The 17326-nt window shown below is 38.0% G+C and overlaps 1 protein-coding gene across 1 annotated transcript in view; it reads right to left on the bottom strand.

Moving 5' to 3' along the window:
- vwa5b2 (von Willebrand factor A domain containing 5B2) overlaps positions 1 to 15303 on the bottom strand; it is a 149928-nt gene extending 134625 nt beyond the window's left edge. Inside the window, exon 1 of the mRNA XM_017496114.3 lies at positions 15214 to 15303. The gene's annotated coding sequence lies outside the window, so the exon portion shown is untranslated. The remainder of the gene's footprint in view (positions 1 to 15213) is intronic.
- Between the last annotated feature and the right edge of the window lie 2023 nt (positions 15304 to 17326).

The following is a 17326-nucleotide window of genomic DNA, read 5'->3' as shown; positions in this document are numbered from 1 at the left end:
AACCATGATGAACAATGATAAATCATTCAGATCTTTTTGCAGGTTTAATGTGAAATAACAGCTAACTAAATTCAAGTGAAAAATATATTTGAGAAATAAAACTTAATTACTTACAATAACCTGGCTACATAAGTGTGCACAAAGCTTACAAAGCATTTATGAGATCTCCTTGTCGAAAGATATGGATCAGAAGAGGGGTAAAAAAGAATTTCCAAAAAATGTGACAACAATTTCTCACATTCTTCACATGTCTGGGTTAGGGGGTGGGTTAACTAGATGAAAACCAAAATTTTTTTTTAAATTTTGCCAAACCATGTGGTAAAAGGTGTTATAGGTGTTACGGTGGCAGCGTCATGCTGTAGGGCTGCTTCTCTTCAGCTGGGACTGGGGCTCTAGTCAAGATAGAGGGAATCATGTACAAAACAATAATGACCCAAAGCAGAAGTCAACAAAAGAATGGCTTCAGAATTAGAGCGTTAGAGTTTTACACTAGACCAGTCAGAGCCCAGACCTAAATCCTATCAAAAACCTATGAAAGGACTTGAAGATGGCTTTGCACAGGAGATCCAATCACTATTTGATAAATCTGGAGCATTTGTGCAAGGAAGAGTGGAATAAAATTGCCAAATCAAGATGTGCTAAGTTGGTAGACTTTTACCAAAGAAAAAAAAAACGCTTAAGTGCTGTATTATAAACAAAAGGTGTTTTAACAAAGTTATTAGCTTGTTAAGTATTAGGTAAGGAGTGTGTACACTGAAGCCTCTTCTAAAAATGATGCACAAGAAAGCCCGCAAACAGTTTGCTGAAGACAAGCAGACTAAGGACGTGGATTACTGGAACCATGTCCTGTGGTCTGATGAGACCAAGATAAACTTATTTGGTTCAGATGGTGTCACGCGTGTGTGGTGGCAACCAGGTGAGGAGTCCAAAGACAAGTGTGGGGGGAGTGTCATGGTCTGGGGCTGCATGAGTGCTGCCGGCACTGGGGAGCTACAGTTCACTGAGGGAACCATGAATGCCAACATGTACTGTGACATACTGAAGCAGAGCATGATCAGTATGCAGTATTCCAGCATTATAACGACCCAAAACACACCTCCAAGACGACCACTACCTTGCTAAAGAAGCTGAGGGTGAAGGTGATGGACTGGCCAAGCATGTCTCCAGACCTAAACCCTATTGAGCATCTGTGGGGCATCCTCAAATGGAAGGTGGAGGAGCACAAGGTCTCTAACATCCACCAGCTCTGGGATGTCATCATGGAGGAGTAGAAGAGGACACCAATGGTAACCTGTGAAGCTCTGGTGAACTCCATGCCCAAGAGGGTTAAGGCAGTGCTGGAAAATAATGGTGACCATACAAAATATTGACACTTTGGGCCCAATTTGGACATTATCAGTTAGGGGTGTACTCACTTTTGTTGCCAGCGGTTTAGACATTAATGGCTGTGTGTTGAGTTATTTTGAGGGGACAGCAAATTTACACTGTTATACAAGCTGTACACTCACTACTTTACATTGTAGCAAAGTGTCATTTCTTCAGTGTTGTCACATGATCATATCATAACATAATCAAATATTTACAAAAATGTGAGGGGTGTACTCACTTTTGTGAGATACTGTATACACACACACACACACACACATACGTTACATTATATATATATATATATATATATATATATATATATATATATATATATATATATATATATATATATATATATATATATATACATATACATATATATATACATATATACATATATATATATATATATATATATATATATATATATATATATATATATATATATATATATATATGAGGTAACACATAGCCAAACTCCCTTAGTCATTAAGAACAATGGGTAAGACTATTTTTTAAAGAGCAGAATATTTTTGTGATTTTTTTAACAAAATATCAAAAGGCTAAACAATATAATAATAATAATAATAATAATAATAATAATAATAATAATTTATAAAGCACCTCTAAAAGCAGCTTCTCAAAGAGCTATACACAAAATAAGCAGTACACAGAAAAAATAAAATAAAAACAGGGGCACACAGCGGCTTAGTGGCTAGCATATTCGCCTCACACCTCCAGGGTCTGGGGTTTGGTTCCCGCCAGGGCCACGTGTGTGTGGAGTTTGCATGTTCTCCCCGTGCTGCAGGGGTTTCCTCCGGGTAGTCCGGTTTCCTCCCCCAGTCCAAAGACATACATGGTAGGCTGATTGGCATGTCTAAAGTGTCTGTAGTGTATGAACGTGTGTGTGTCTGAGTGTGTATGTGAGTGTGCCTGGCGATGAACTGGCACCCTGTCCAGGATGTACCCCGCCTTGTGCCCGATGCTCCCTGGGATTGGTTCCAGGTTTCCCCGTAACCCTGAAGAAGGAGTAAGCAGTTGAGGATGGATGGATGGACATCAACAGTCAAATACAAGTTTGAAAAAGTGTCAAAAGTCTGCGCTTGCTAAGTTTTGGAGGAACACAGTTACAAAGGGAAGGAGCATAGACAGAAAAAGCCCTGTCACCCATAGATTTTAAGTGGGTTTGTGGAGCAGTTAACAGATTACACTGTAAGGAGCGCAGTCTGCGATTTGGGGTGTAAGGAATTAATAAAGCAGATACTGTAAGTAATGAGGAGCCAAACCATGTAATGCCTTGTATATCAACATCATAATCTTAAAATCGACACGGAACCTGACTGGGAGCCAGTGCAAGGACTCCAAAACAGGAGTAATATGATCGCAATTCCTGGTCCCAGTCAGGATCCTGGCAGCAGAGTTTTGTATGTATTGCAGTTTATTGATTGTGGATTTAGACACTCTAGGTAAAACGGCATTACAGTAATCTAGCAGAGTGACAACAAATATGTTTAATCAGCTTTTCAGCTACAGAGAAATTTAGCATAGGGTGCAGTCTTGCTATATTTCTGAGGTGAAAAAAGGATGCTTTAACAATGCTCTGAACAAAAGAATCAAAAGTAAGGCTGGTATCAAAAATTACTCCAAGGTTCCTCATTTTACTTTGCGTCTCTAGAACAGAGCCATCAACAAATGCAGACAGTGGACCTGCTTTGAGAATTTGCTGACAGGAACCTATAAGCATAGTTTCGGTTTTCCCGCTATTCAGGCACAGAAAAATATTATTCTTCCACGTTTTTATCTCAGAAATACAGTCAGAAAGAAAACAAACATCAAGGTTTTCACCAGATTTCGAGTGAAAGTAGATTTGGGTATCATCAGCATAAAAGGATAATGATAATTCAATTTAATTCAATTCAATTTTATTTGTATAGCGCTTTTTACAATAGACATTGTCTCAAAGCAGCTTTACAGAAATATCAACATGGTATACAGATATTAAAGGTGCTAATTTATCCCAACTGAGCAAGCCACTGAGTGGCGACGGTGGCAAGGAAAAACTCCCTAAGATGTTTTAAGAGGAAGAAACCTTGAGAGGAACCCGACTCAGAAGGGAACCCATCCTCATCTGGGTAACAACAGTTAGTGTGAAAAAGTTCATTATGGATTTATATGAAGTCTGTATGGCGTTAGGAGCAGCCGTAGTCCCAGCAGTCTGGAATTAAAGAAGATTTGAGCTCCATCCAGAGGCAGAAAGGATCTGGATCTCTAGTATCTCCATAAATTCGTGTGGGGCTCGGCGAAAGGAGAGAGGGAGAAAAAAGATAATTATGACCGCGAAGTAGTAGAACAGAATCTAGTCAGGGTAGGCTTGAGTAAACAAATACGTTTTAAGCTTAGACTTAAACACTGAGACTGTGTCTGAGTCCCGAACACTAATAGGAAGACTGTTCCATAACTGTGGGGCTCTATAAGTGAAAGCTCTTCCCTCTGCTGTAGCCTTCACTATTCGAGGTACCGTCAGATAGCCTGCATCTTTTGATCTAAGTAGGCGTGGCGGATCATATAAAACCAAAAGGTCGCTTAGATATTGTGGCGCGAGACCATTTAGTGCTTTATAGGTTAATAAAAGTATTTTATAATTAATGCGAGATTTTACTGGGAGCCAATGCAGTATTGATAATATCGGTGTGATATGGTCGTATCTCCTAGTTCTAGTTAGGACTCTAGCAGCTGCATTCTGGACTAACTGGAGCTTATTTATATTCCTACTGGAACATCCAGACAGTATGGCATTACAGTAATCTAATCTAGAGGTGACGAGTGCATGAACTAGTATTTCCGCATCATGTAGTGACAATATGTTTCTTATTTTAGAAATATTTCTGAGATGAAAGAAGGCTATCCTAGTAATATTATCTACATGAGCATCAAATGATAGGCTGGAGTCAATAATCACTCCAAGGTCTTTAACTGCTGTACATGATGAAACAGAAAGACCATCCAGAGTAACCATGTGTAACCATAATGGATGATAATGGAGGCCGAGCAATCGCAGCAGATGCCCCAGTGGAGATAGATAAATAATAGCTAATCGAGACAGTTTTACACAGCCTTCTTTGCTCATATTTAGCAAGGGTACCAATATTAGGGGAGGTCACTGTGTGATTATATATATATATAGTCCGTGTCCATTTTGACAGTTTGATTCTTGTTTGCTTGACGCAATATACGTTACTGTTCATAATAACCTTAGCATTACTTTTAGTCGCATAACCTCAGTAACATTGCGTTGGGATAATTTCTCTATCACATAACATTAATGCTATAACTTCTACCTAGTTAACGCTACCAGATTAGAAAAAAAACAATCATGTCCACATGTAACTATGCAGGAAAGCTCCGCTATTTATTTCACTTTTATAAAAATAAAGGCATGAAAGTTGAATTTTATGCCTTTAGACGGAGTTTAGTCAAAAGTAGAAGAGAGGAAATGTAGTTAACGTTAGCCACGTTAGCTGTTAAAACATGGTTAGGCCAGCGTGTACGCTCCTGACTATGAATAAATGGTCAGGCCATTCTTATATATATTGAATATTGTGCAACAAGTAATTTATCGAAGCTAGTCTGCATATAAAGGCAACATTTGGAATCATGTTGTACCAGACAACATTGCTAATGTCAGCCATCTTGTTGCTACACTAGGAATGTCCGTCCAGTCATGGCATTATGGAAACAATTTACATTATTTAAAGGACCAGTGCGTAGGATTGAGGGAGATCTATTGGCAGAAACAGAATATAATATTCATTATCTTGTTTACATTAGTGCAGAGTGGTGCTTGAAAGTTTGTGTTTTACAGAATTTTCTATATTTCTGCATAAATATGACCTAAATTATCATTAGACAAAGATAACCCAATTAAACAAATTCATCAAAAAATATTATAGTTGGTCATTTGCTTATTGAGGAAACAGTTTTGGTACAAGGTTCTTGAATTGCTTGAAGTACTTGAATTTGGCTTTTTGAAATGTATGTAATGGAAAACAGCCATTTTTATCTAGCGGTGCTTAAAAAGTGCTTGAATTATTAAAAGTCAATAAATACGTAATCGCAGAATAACTTTAAAGTGTTTATTTTTGATAAAACACAAATGCAAACCTTTCACTCAAAATATGACTCCCTGCTACAGTCTCTCCCCCACTTCCCGCTATTCATGCACTCATTTTAACAGAGACAGCTCCGGTCATTTTCATGTAAATATAATTGAAATTACAGCATAACCATTGTCTTTAACTTATGTATATGGTGATTTTGTCAGATGACATCACGGTTATAAAATCAGGATGTTAACAGTGCAGAGCAGCAGCTTGGAAATGGCTTGAAATTGACTGCTGGTTAACATGTAGCCTTAATGGGCCACGTTACAGTCACTATTTCATACTTGTTCCATTGTCTGACAACAGTAACTGTAATCAAATTATATAAATTTATCTTGAGATAAAGCTGTCCCGGCCCAGATGCAGCAAAATAGGCCCAAACCACGATACTACCACCATCATGTTTCACAGATGAGACAAGGTTCTTATGCTGGAATGCAGTGTTTTCCTTTCTCCAAACATAACACTTCTCATTTAAACCAAAAATTTTATTTTGGTCTCATCTGTCCACAAAATATTTTTACAACAGCCTTCTGGCTTTTCCACGATTGTTAGCAAACTGGAAAAGGGCACCAATGTTCTTTTTGGAGAGCAGTGACTTTCTCCTTGCAATCCTGCCATGTACACTGTTGTTGTTCAGTGTTCTCCTGTTGGTGTTCTCCTGATGGCCTTTTGTTGCTTAGATGTTACCCAGGGTTCCTTTGTGACCTATTACACATCTTGCTCTTTGAGTGATCTTTGTTGGTCAATACTTCTGGGGAAGATAACAATGGCCTTGAATTTCCTCCATTTGTAAACAATCTGTGGATTGGTGGAGTCCAAACTTTTTAGAGATGGTTTTGTAACCTTTTCCAGCCTGATGAGCATCAACAACTAAGAAATCTCCTTTGTTCATGCCATGATACACTTCCACAAACATGTGTTGTGAAGATCAGACTTTGATACAGTAGATCCCTGTTCTTTAAATAAAACAGGGCGCTTACTCACACCAGGTTGTCATCCCACTGTCTGAAAACACCTGACCCCTAAATTCATCTTCAAATTAATTAGTAATCCTAGAGGTTCACAAACTTTTGCCACTCACAGATAAGTAATATTGGATCATTTTCTTTAATAAATAAATGACCAAGTATAATGTTTTTGTCTCATTTGTTTAACTGGGTTCTCTTTCTTTACTTTTAGGATTTCAGTATGAAAATGTGATGATGGTTTAGGTCATATTTATGCAGATATCTAGAAAATAATGACCATAATATGCCCCTTTTAACAAAATGTAATATTGGGCAAGTCTCGGCTGGCCCCAGAATGTGCCAGTGAAGTTTCAGCTCAAAACACAGATAATTTATTATACCATGCTGTAAATGCCCTTTTTTGGGTGGAAGCAAAAACAGGCTGTTTTCGTGTGTCTCTTTAAATGCAAATGAGCTGCTGCTCCCCACCCCTGTTCCAGAAGCGGGCTGTGCCTTCACAGCTTGTGTTTCGGATACTACTGCAACAACAAATCAGGAGAAGCAAATTCAGAAAGACGATTTGCAAACATTTACAAAATATAAAGTGCTTATGTCTTCTGGATCTTATGGATGTCTTCACGAACAGTTGATCCATCCTTGAGAATCAACTTTTTAGCAAATCCTGCTTTGTATTGACCCTCGTTCACAAAGCAGTCTGGTGTAAAATTATTTGAACAAACATATATACGAATTTAGCTGTTTTTGGGGCACATTTCCTTCAAAAATAAAACTACTCTACTGTGTCTTCAGTGGCTCTGATGCTGGCAGTAGATGAAGACTCTTATGTTCATTCTTATAGCCAACAACAGAACACTTACAAAGCCTACGAAACTGAGACATTCTTCTTATCACTATAGCTGCTCCAGCGTGGAAAACATGGAGTTCTGTGTGCAGCTCACTCAGGGGAGGATCTATGCTAACAGGGCAGAGTCCTTCTACAAAGGGTAGAGAACTGGAATGACTCATTTTGAGACACTGTTTATGATTTATGGGGAATATAAAAAAAGGGGTGTTTGGATTTTTACCATTACAGGATGGTTGTGTACACAGACTGCCGACACACATTTATGTTCAAACACCATGTAAAAGTGAATTTTGCATAATAGGCCCCCTTTAAGGTTGACAAGTGTTTAATGCAGTGGTTTCCAAACTTTTTGCAGTGGTGTACCCCCCCAGGCATTTAACATCCTTTTGTATACCCCCTTTCTCACACATACACTACAATCACACAATGTATTTTTTTTTTTAATGCACATTTAACACATTTAACTTTGTAAAATAACTCCCATCAAACATGTAATTTATATTCATACAACCAATCATATCTTTTGAATACAATGACACCAATTAATGAGATGGGTGTGCTTCATATGACTTGCATAACTCTGCAATGTTTGGTTGTATCGGAGAGAGTTTGAGTCTTAAATCATTCTCTATGCACAATCTGTGTCTATATTTGTTCTTAGTGTTGTTAAGTGCTGAGAACCCACTTTCACAAAGGTACATCGTTGTGAACAGCATTAATGTCTTTACAACGCGATCTGCGAAGGCAGGATACTCTGCATGCAAGGATATCCAGAAATCTGGCAATGACTTTTGTGCAAAATCAATTTTCAAAGAGCCACTTGTAGAGATTTCCAGCTGTTTGAATTGTCTCTCTCAGGGAAGTATCTGTGCAATTGTGCGGCCAGCTCAGAAAGGGGTTTTATTATGTCACACTTGACTCTATCAGTAAGGGTGAGCTCATTTGCTAATAAAAATTCATATAATGGCAAAAAGGCCTGTGTTTTTCTCGTTAATGCAGTTAGACCAGAGAGTCAGCTTCTTAATCATGGCCTCAGTTTTGTCCTGCACATTGAATATGATTGTGGAAATTACTCGTAATCCGAGGTTCAGTTCATTCAGATGGGTAAAAACATCGGCCAGATAGGCCAGTATTGTGAGCCACTCTTCATCATGCAAGGGGTGGCACAATTCAAAAGGATGGTCCATAAACAAAACATAAAGTTTGTCCCTCAATTCAAATAGTTGTGTTAGTACTTTTCCCATGGACAACCATCGCACGTCAGTATGGAGTAACAGCGTGATGTGGTCATTGCCCATTTCATTACACAATGAAGAAAACAAATGAGAATTCAAGGGTCTTGCTTTAAGAAAGCTAACAATTCTTACAGCATTGTCCAAAACTTTCTTCAGATGGTCAGGCATCTGGCCAGCACCTCTCTGTGGATGCTGCAGTGGACCCAAGACACACAGGGCGCGACTGCTTGCGCGCATTTTACCACGCATTGAGTTGTCTTTAAATGTCTTTAAAAAAAAAAAACTCTCGAGGTTTATGTTTCAAAGTAGCATGCTTTGTTTGTAAATGTCTGTGCAAAAATGCTGGTTTCATGCAGTTATGAGAGAGTACTTTTGCACATATAACACACTGTGGCTGGGGATTTTCTTCACTGCCAGCATATGTAAAGCCCAAAGAAATATATTTCTCATCATATTTGCGCCTCTTTTATAGTTTTTCTGCAAATTGCTGGTGAAGAAGAGGTGGAGTTTCGACTTCGGATACATCGCTGTCTGTATCAGCGTGAACTGGGCTAGTAGCAGTGGTTACAATTACGTTTGCTACAGACACAGTTAGAGGGACCTGGGCTACTGTTGTCAGAGGACTGTGGAAGTAGAGGTGTTTGCTGTGGTTGCAGACAGAGTTCTTTGTAGTCACTTCTCCAGTTTAATGTTACAAGCTATTACTTTGCTTCATCACATAGCTGTGTGCTGGCGATAAATGACCTATGGTAAGATGCGCACTGACGCATGACTGAGTGGATGCAGTTTTGACCGCGAAAGATAAGATAATTTGATTGGTTGTCATGTATTTGACCTTTATAACATTGCAATTTCGCTGTTTGTACATTAGAGGGGGCACAAGTTTATTTTTTGACCATGAGAGGCGGAATTAAATGAACAGGAAATGTCAGCATTTTGCTCCCGTACCCCCTACGTCACCTCGCGTACCCCTGGGGGTTTGGGAACGACTGGTCTAATCCTAACCTAAAAATGCCACCTGGAGCTCAACCTCCACTTATGAGGATTTTATCAAGTATATCTTACAAGTTATTTTTTTCAGTGTGGTTATTGTAAGTTTTATTGTAAAAAAAAAAAAAAAAAATCTTCACTTGAATTTTGTTTGTTGCTATACCACATTAAAGGTGAAAAAACCTTAATTTTTTTTTTAGATTAGCCTTTATTGTCTCCCTTATGAGAAATTTGTCTTGGGCTTTATGTTACAATACATATATACATTCAAACTACAATTGACATGCACAGAACACATTTTGGGCTAAACTAACCCATCAAGTTGGGTTGTTAATTTTAACCCAGCAAATGGGTTGTTGTTCAACCGAAAGTATAGCTTCATTTTAACAAAAATGCTGGGTTAATTTTATTTCATCAATGGGTTAATATTTTCAGGGTTATTTTTACCCTTTGAAAATGTCAAAAATACCACATTATAAACAAAATATGTCAACAATATGTCTCCTTTATTTATACACAAGAAGGTATTCAGAAATGTATTGCTAGAGCTGCTAAAGTGGTGGTTATATATAGACTTTTATAGACTTTGAAGTGAATTACTCAAATAAGTGATATATTTAAGACGAAAACATCAGATTTTCAACAAAGAAGACATTTTAAACATCCAAAAAACTGAGTAACCAACTCATGAACTACTGAGTATTACAAACAAGTAAGCCAAAGCCAAAGCAGTGCATTTAGTGTCATGTAAACTGGACGGTTATTGCACAGTTCACCAGGAAAATCTAGCTAACTTGTGAATATTGACTATTTTCCTGCCTTTAGCACCTCACCGCTAATTTTTTTTTTGCACAGCCTAATTAAGTCATGCAACATTGTAGAGATAGTGGAAAGCATTACATCCTACTGTAACCCCCAACCTCTCTTTTTGTCATGTTAACCTTGTGAAGAACTTTTGGCCTCGACATTACTGAACTAGCTAAGTTCCGTTAGCCACTGACTGTCTGCACCAGTTAACCAGCATTACCATTCACCGAATACATGAAGAAATGTGGCCCTAACCCGTCCTCCTAATGTTAGTTACTACAGCTTGCCTTGTCCAAAACACTTGCTAAATGTAGTTAACATTAACCCAATCTCTGTATTAGATCATGGTAGTGTTGGGTCCAAATCCACCTTTGTCGAGTCGAGACCAAGTCCTTAACCAATCGAGTCCAAGTCCTCAATGGTTGAGTCCAAGTCAAGTCCGGGCAAGCCCAGAAAGTAATTAAATTGAAAATAAAATTGAAATTGCAATTGTAAACTCAACACTGAGTTGTTAAAATAATATTTTAACCTTCACAAACCAATGGCAATATAAATGTAACAAAAAATACCATTATTACATCTTGCCATTGCCATGTAATATTTTTATTTCCTGTCATCAGCACCTCAACTAGTTTCCTAACAAAAATGTTTTCAAAGAAAAAAAGGGATATAGAGGTATATGCAGAATTTTTATTATATTGCAAGTGTATGAAAATACAAATTAACCTGTTTTGTTATTGACACTATATTGTGTCCTCCATTTCAAGTTGACATTTCAATTATTTGATGCCTCTCCCCCATAGTTATATAGGCTGAGAGAGAGAGTACAGAGTAGAGTTACATTTAGCAGAATGTCAATACAACAAGCTTCATGCTTTATTACTGCGTTTAATCTGTCTATGAATGACAACAAACTCATTTCTGAACACAGCTCTGTTCTTGTAACTTTCTTCATTTTAATTCTTAAAATGAAAAAAAAAAATCCCTATCGGCAGGTTTAATGATATTTACTAAAGTACATTTCACATTTTACGTGAAATTCAAAACTGGAATCACCAAATGTTTAGGGGTGGGTGATGTAACTACAATCTTATTTCACAACAACGAAATGTTTTCTCAGGTAGGTCTATCAGTAGTATTCAAGTAAGAAATACTTGTCAGGATCTCCCCTTCTGGCAGCGCGCTCGGAGAGATGAGAGGGCGTGCGCATGCACGAGCTATGTGCACGAGTGCTCAGCGAGCGCATGCTCTTCGGATGTTGACAACTGTGACATTGTTTACTGTGGACACGTGCATTTGTTTTGTTTCTGTTCTGTCTCCTCCCTGTTCTGTCATTGGTTGTGGTTCGGGGATGTGGCTTTATTGTTTTCAGCTGCCAGCGCTTAGTGCTGATTATATTCGGGATATATACCGCTTGCTTCCCATTACACCTCGCGAAGTATTATAGTAGATATAGTTAGTATAGTTAGATACGTTGTCTATGTTATGTTCCTTGATAAGTTTAGTTAAATTAAACTTTAGATTAGTCCATTTAGTCCACGCTGGTTTTTCCGCTCCTAGTTCATAGTACAAGTTTATGTTTCTTATTTTGTGTTTTGACCCTGTTTTCTGTGACCGCGATTCTGATTCCTGCTTTGCCCCGTTTATTCCTGTTTGCCAATCGCCCAACCCTCTGCCTGTCTTGACTATGTTTTTGGATTACGATTTGGATTTGTCTGCCTTTGTCTCCTTTAATAAATACGTCTTTTCCTGCACCTGCTTCCGTACTCAACTCCCTTACGTCTTGCGACGTGACAATACTACGGAAATTGAATAAAGCAATTCAATGTAAAATAAAATAGACTTCACTGTATGACATTGATTCTTATTACATTTACTGAAGTTATTCAGTCAAATGAGTGAGTGAGTAATTTTCGCTGTCTTTTGTTGAATGATTAACATTAATGACACCGACAGCAGCAGGTTAATGTACAGATCCAGTATATTTACACATATCTGATTTCTTTCTCAACTGTTTACATTCATTTAAGACATAACTGTGTTTGCATGAATACTCGGTACCTGCATTTTGACATGATATGTGTGTATTTGACCGTCCAAGTGTAATAAGACGCTAAAGAGAACTTAATTCAGTACTCGCACAATGAGGAGGCTTTCTGTGCACGCGTTTCAAGTGTGTGCGCACAGAAAGCCCCCTGGTCAGGCAGGGAGACATTAATTAATTTGTTGTCTTAATTTTATGTTGTAATTAATTTTTTTTATCTTTCTTTTCATGTTACACATGATGCAACTGTATGCAACTGTAACTGTATGCAAATTTCAGAGTACAAAATGTCCTAGTTCATGTCAAGTTTGAGTCAAATTTACCCGAGTGCGTGACAAGTCCAAGTTCATTCATAATTGGACTGAAGTCCGGACTCAAGTCTGTGTCTGGGATCGAACACCCCAACTCTACATCATGGTGTATAGCTGTAATGCTAGATTATCGTTAACTCTCAAAAAGGGACTGGGAATATCCAACATTACCGCGTGCTGTATGCTAATGTAATGTTATCAACTCAAGTGAGGCTCAGTCAGTACGTTTGCTCAACCGTTTGACAGCAAAGAAGAGAGCACAGCTGCATCCGAAACAGCGTACTTACCTACTATATAGTAGGTAGTAGGCGAAATACACATATATAGTAGGCGAAATACATGTATATTGGCTAATATATAGTAGGTAAATATGCGGTTTCGGACGCATCCCATGGCTTCAAGCAGACGTCTATCTGCATGTACAGAATGACAAATAATTAACTGCACTTGAAGCTTTCATAAAATGAAAAATAAAAACACCCAAAACTGTATATGGTACCATAGCAAAGATGAACTCAGTGTTGATACGTGAAATTCTGGAGGGAGCGTTGGACAGTGTGGCGTGGGGACGTAATGACGTGTGCCGTTAATCGATCTATGATCTATAACATGTAAAACAGGAACATGAAAGGAGTGTTCTAAAAGCAACTCATATAAACACCTTAATCACAATATTGTCTTATTCAGAATAAGGTCAATAATTAGATTATTACTGTCTATGTAAACGTAGTCTATGTTAGCACCACTTATCCCTTTGGTCACAGCATCCAGCTAGCTAACCCTAACGCGGAGCCTCAGATAAGATGCAGACCCGGAGAATCATAGAATATCCTTAATCCATATTTCACACCCAACATAAACACATGACACTAGTAGTGTAATGCCAACACAGAGGAAGCAGTACATGATGTTCACTGTTGAAGCCATCACGATAGGCAAATTAATTATCACTTGCTGAGTTATTGTTTTCCAATGAATACATTTTCGAGAGCTCCCTGCCTAAATATCACAAACTCGGCCAGGTATTTTCAGCAGCATTAATGCTAAATAGTGATGAACGCTAACTTACCTGTGTTCATATGGTTTCCTCGCCTCAGGACTCCATGGTCACAATCAAAATGTCAAAGTAACGAATAGTCATCTTGAGGCAAGTTAAAATTTGGATGATGACTTCAGCACCGCAGTCCGCAACGTGATTGGACAATAATTTAACACATGTTGTCTTGATAACTTGTGATTTTTCTTTCTTTCTTTTTTTTTAAAAACATTTATTGGATAATTTAACAAGTGTTAAAATAGTAATAACACAAAAAATAGTGTAGGATCCTTTCTGAGTGTGTTTCTCCAAAACAAATCTAACAGTCTGTCCGTGTGAAAACCGCTACCTCCACCTGAGGCGAATTCAAACAGTCCCCGTGGAGTTGATTTGACCCAAGGCGCAGGGCTGATGCGTCGGGGTGTGGGAGGGGTGCACTGAGTCAACTGTCAGTGAAAATGTTTTATTAACTTCCCAAACTACCCCAAAACTACCCAAGACTGAGAAAATAACCCAATTAAATTACCCAAAAGGCTCAACCCAGCGTTTGGGTAGAAAAAATAACAGAGCATTTTTTAGTGTACATATAACATACACAAATGACACCAGTTATTACACAAATCACCCCAATATCTATCTTGCATATCTATCTTGCATATCTTGTATATCTTGTTTATTTATCTGTGTATTATCTGTTTATTCTTCTTGTTTATTGAATGTACATGTTTGCACGGAACAAAAAGGAGTGGCTCTTAATTTCATTGTACATATGTATAGTGACAATAAAAGGCATTCATTCATTCATTCATTCAAATGCCTTATACCTAATATTACACAAATATCCTACACCAAGACATTTCACATCGGCCCAACAGTATATATTAACAGTAACATACATAAGTATAACAATCATCACATTGAAGGAGATTTTTAAAAACAATTCTTTAAATATAGCCTAACTACCGACTCCTCTTGCACTTTCATATTAAAAGCTGATAACTCAGCAGTCCTCTTATTTCTAAATGAAATTAAGATCCGTCATATTAATAATCACCATCGTCTTAAAGGCAAATGGAAAAGCTGAATCGCATCACTCGCATTTAACAATACACTGACTTCGAATTAAAAATTATAGGAAACACTAAAATTGTGTTATTGTGTTCCTTCTCTCTCTCTCTCTCTCTCTCTCTCTCTCTCTCTCTCTCTCTCTCTCTCTCTTTAGAGAGAGAATTACAAAGAAAAACCTATAAATAAGATTTACATTTTAGCAACAGCGGCTGCAACTGTTCAACTTCTACTCAGTTCTTCACCATTAGCTAGATCGAAAGTTCAGTTTAACCAAGGAAACTCTGGGAAATAGCTTCCGTCCGTTTCATTCAATAACTTCTCGACAGAACATGTTTAGGTTTGACTGAACTTGGCTATATATAGCAGTATTTCCACTTACCTGATGAGATTCTAGCTCGCTTTCTTGGATAGCGACGACGCTTCTCAGCGTTGTTTTGCAGGTGATTGGATGCGCACGGTACAATCGGCGTCGGTGCGCATTTTACGCAAGCGCATGTGTATGCAAATCCCTCTTTGGCGCGTATTGAGCGTTGTCTCCGGTCTCTCAAATATGATTAATGATTAATGGTTATTGGAGACAGCATACCAATTTTAGCGTTGAGTACAGTTTTTACTATACAAACAAAGATTTTAGTTAAAATCTAAATTTAGTTAATAAAAGATTTGTTTTGAAGTTTTGAACGTATAACTGCCAAACAGCGGGTCCTTCTCAGATTATCGCAACGAAACGATATACTATTGGCGACTGGTCCATATCAATGCGTACCAAATGAAAATCAACATTTGTTATCAATTCTGTTTTATATGCGGCATCTGCATGTGCGCATGTCATATAGGCCTACAGCCCCTTTTGAAAGTATTGGAACAGCAGTGCCAATTCTTTTTGCTATATACCGAAAACATTTAGGTCTAGGTCTAAGATTGAAAGATGAATATGAGACGATATATCAGAATAACAGTGTTCATGTACAACTAGATGTGTTAAACAACTTAAAACATGGCAGGACTGGTGGCATACGACCCAATTTTAGGTTCGCAAAAGTATTGGAACGGATAGTGTTAAAGTAGGTGTTAAAGTCATATGAAATAATGTAACAATGGACACAGAACAAAGCCAAAGCCACACACACACACACACACACACACACACACACACACACACACACACACACAGAGATATACCCCTGTCTGTATTCCTTGGCCTGTTTCTCATGCTGCAGTAGCCTAAATAAAATCAAATAAAAGTAAAATATAAAAGTAAACAAAGAGAATCCAATTAAATAAATGAGACATAAATATTATACTTGGTCATTTATTTATTGAGTAAAATGATCCATTATTGCATATCTGTGAGTGGCAAAAGTATGGGAACCTTTAGGATTAGTAGTTAATTTGAAGGTGAATTTAGGATAAGGTGTTTTCAATCAGTGGAATGACAAACAGGTGTGAGTGAGCACCCTGTTTTATTTAAAGAATAGGGATCTATCAAAGTCTGATCTTCACAACACATGTTTGTGGAAATGTATCAAGGCATGAACAAAAAAGATTTCTGAGTACTTCAGAAAAAGAATTATAAATGCTCATCCGGCTGGAAAATGTTATAGAACCATCTCTAAAGAGTTTGGACTCCACCGATCCACAGTCAGACAGATTGTGTACAAATGGAGGGAATTCAAGGCCATTGTTACCCTCCCTTGGAGTGGTTGCCCAACAAAGATCACTCCAAGAGCAAGATGTGTAATAGTCCGCAAGGTCTCAAAGGAACCCAGGGAAATAGAGTTGGGGTATTCAGTCCTGGACTTGGACTTGAGTCTGGACTTGAGTCCAATTATGAATAAACTTGGACTTGTCATGCACTTGGGTAAATTTGCACTCTGACTTGACACAGACTCGGACATTTTGGACTCGGAAATGTGTCAGTGTACAGTCAAGTCCGCGTCATGTGTAACATGAAAAGAAAGATAAAAAATATATAACAACATAAAATTAAGATAACAAGAAATTAATGAATATCTCCCTGTCTGACCGGGGGGCTTTCTGAGTGTACACACTTGAAGCGTGCACACAGTTAGCCGCCTCATTCAGTACATTTACATGGACAACAATAATCCAATATTAACCCAATTAAGATGATACTGTGATTAAGAAATTACCATGTAAACAGCAATTTTTTATTACCTTAATCCAATTAAAGTCATACTCGAGGTAAACACAAATCGAATTAAGATATGTGGAGTATTCCTATTTTAGTTGCATTATTGAAGTGGATTACAGACATGTAAACACCTTAATCACACTATTAACGTCGTGTGGGAGTTTTCTTCGCATTTTGCGACAGGACACGTACACACACGGCAGTGCTCAACCGTTTTACGGCAAACAAGAGAGAACGGCTATGTCCCAAACCGGGTACTTACCTACTATATAGTAGCTGAGATGCATGTATTTCACCTACTATATAGTAGGTAAGTACGCGGTTTGGGACACAGCCC

This window comes from Ictalurus punctatus, chromosome 20, assembly GCF_001660625.3.
Source record: "Ictalurus punctatus breed USDA103 chromosome 20, Coco_2.0, whole genome shotgun sequence".
In the NCBI taxonomy this organism is placed as follows: Eukaryota; Metazoa; Chordata; class Actinopteri; order Siluriformes; family Ictaluridae; genus Ictalurus; species Ictalurus punctatus.
Note: the sequence above shows the minus strand (reverse complement) of the source record. Positions and strands in the feature narration are given on the sequence as shown.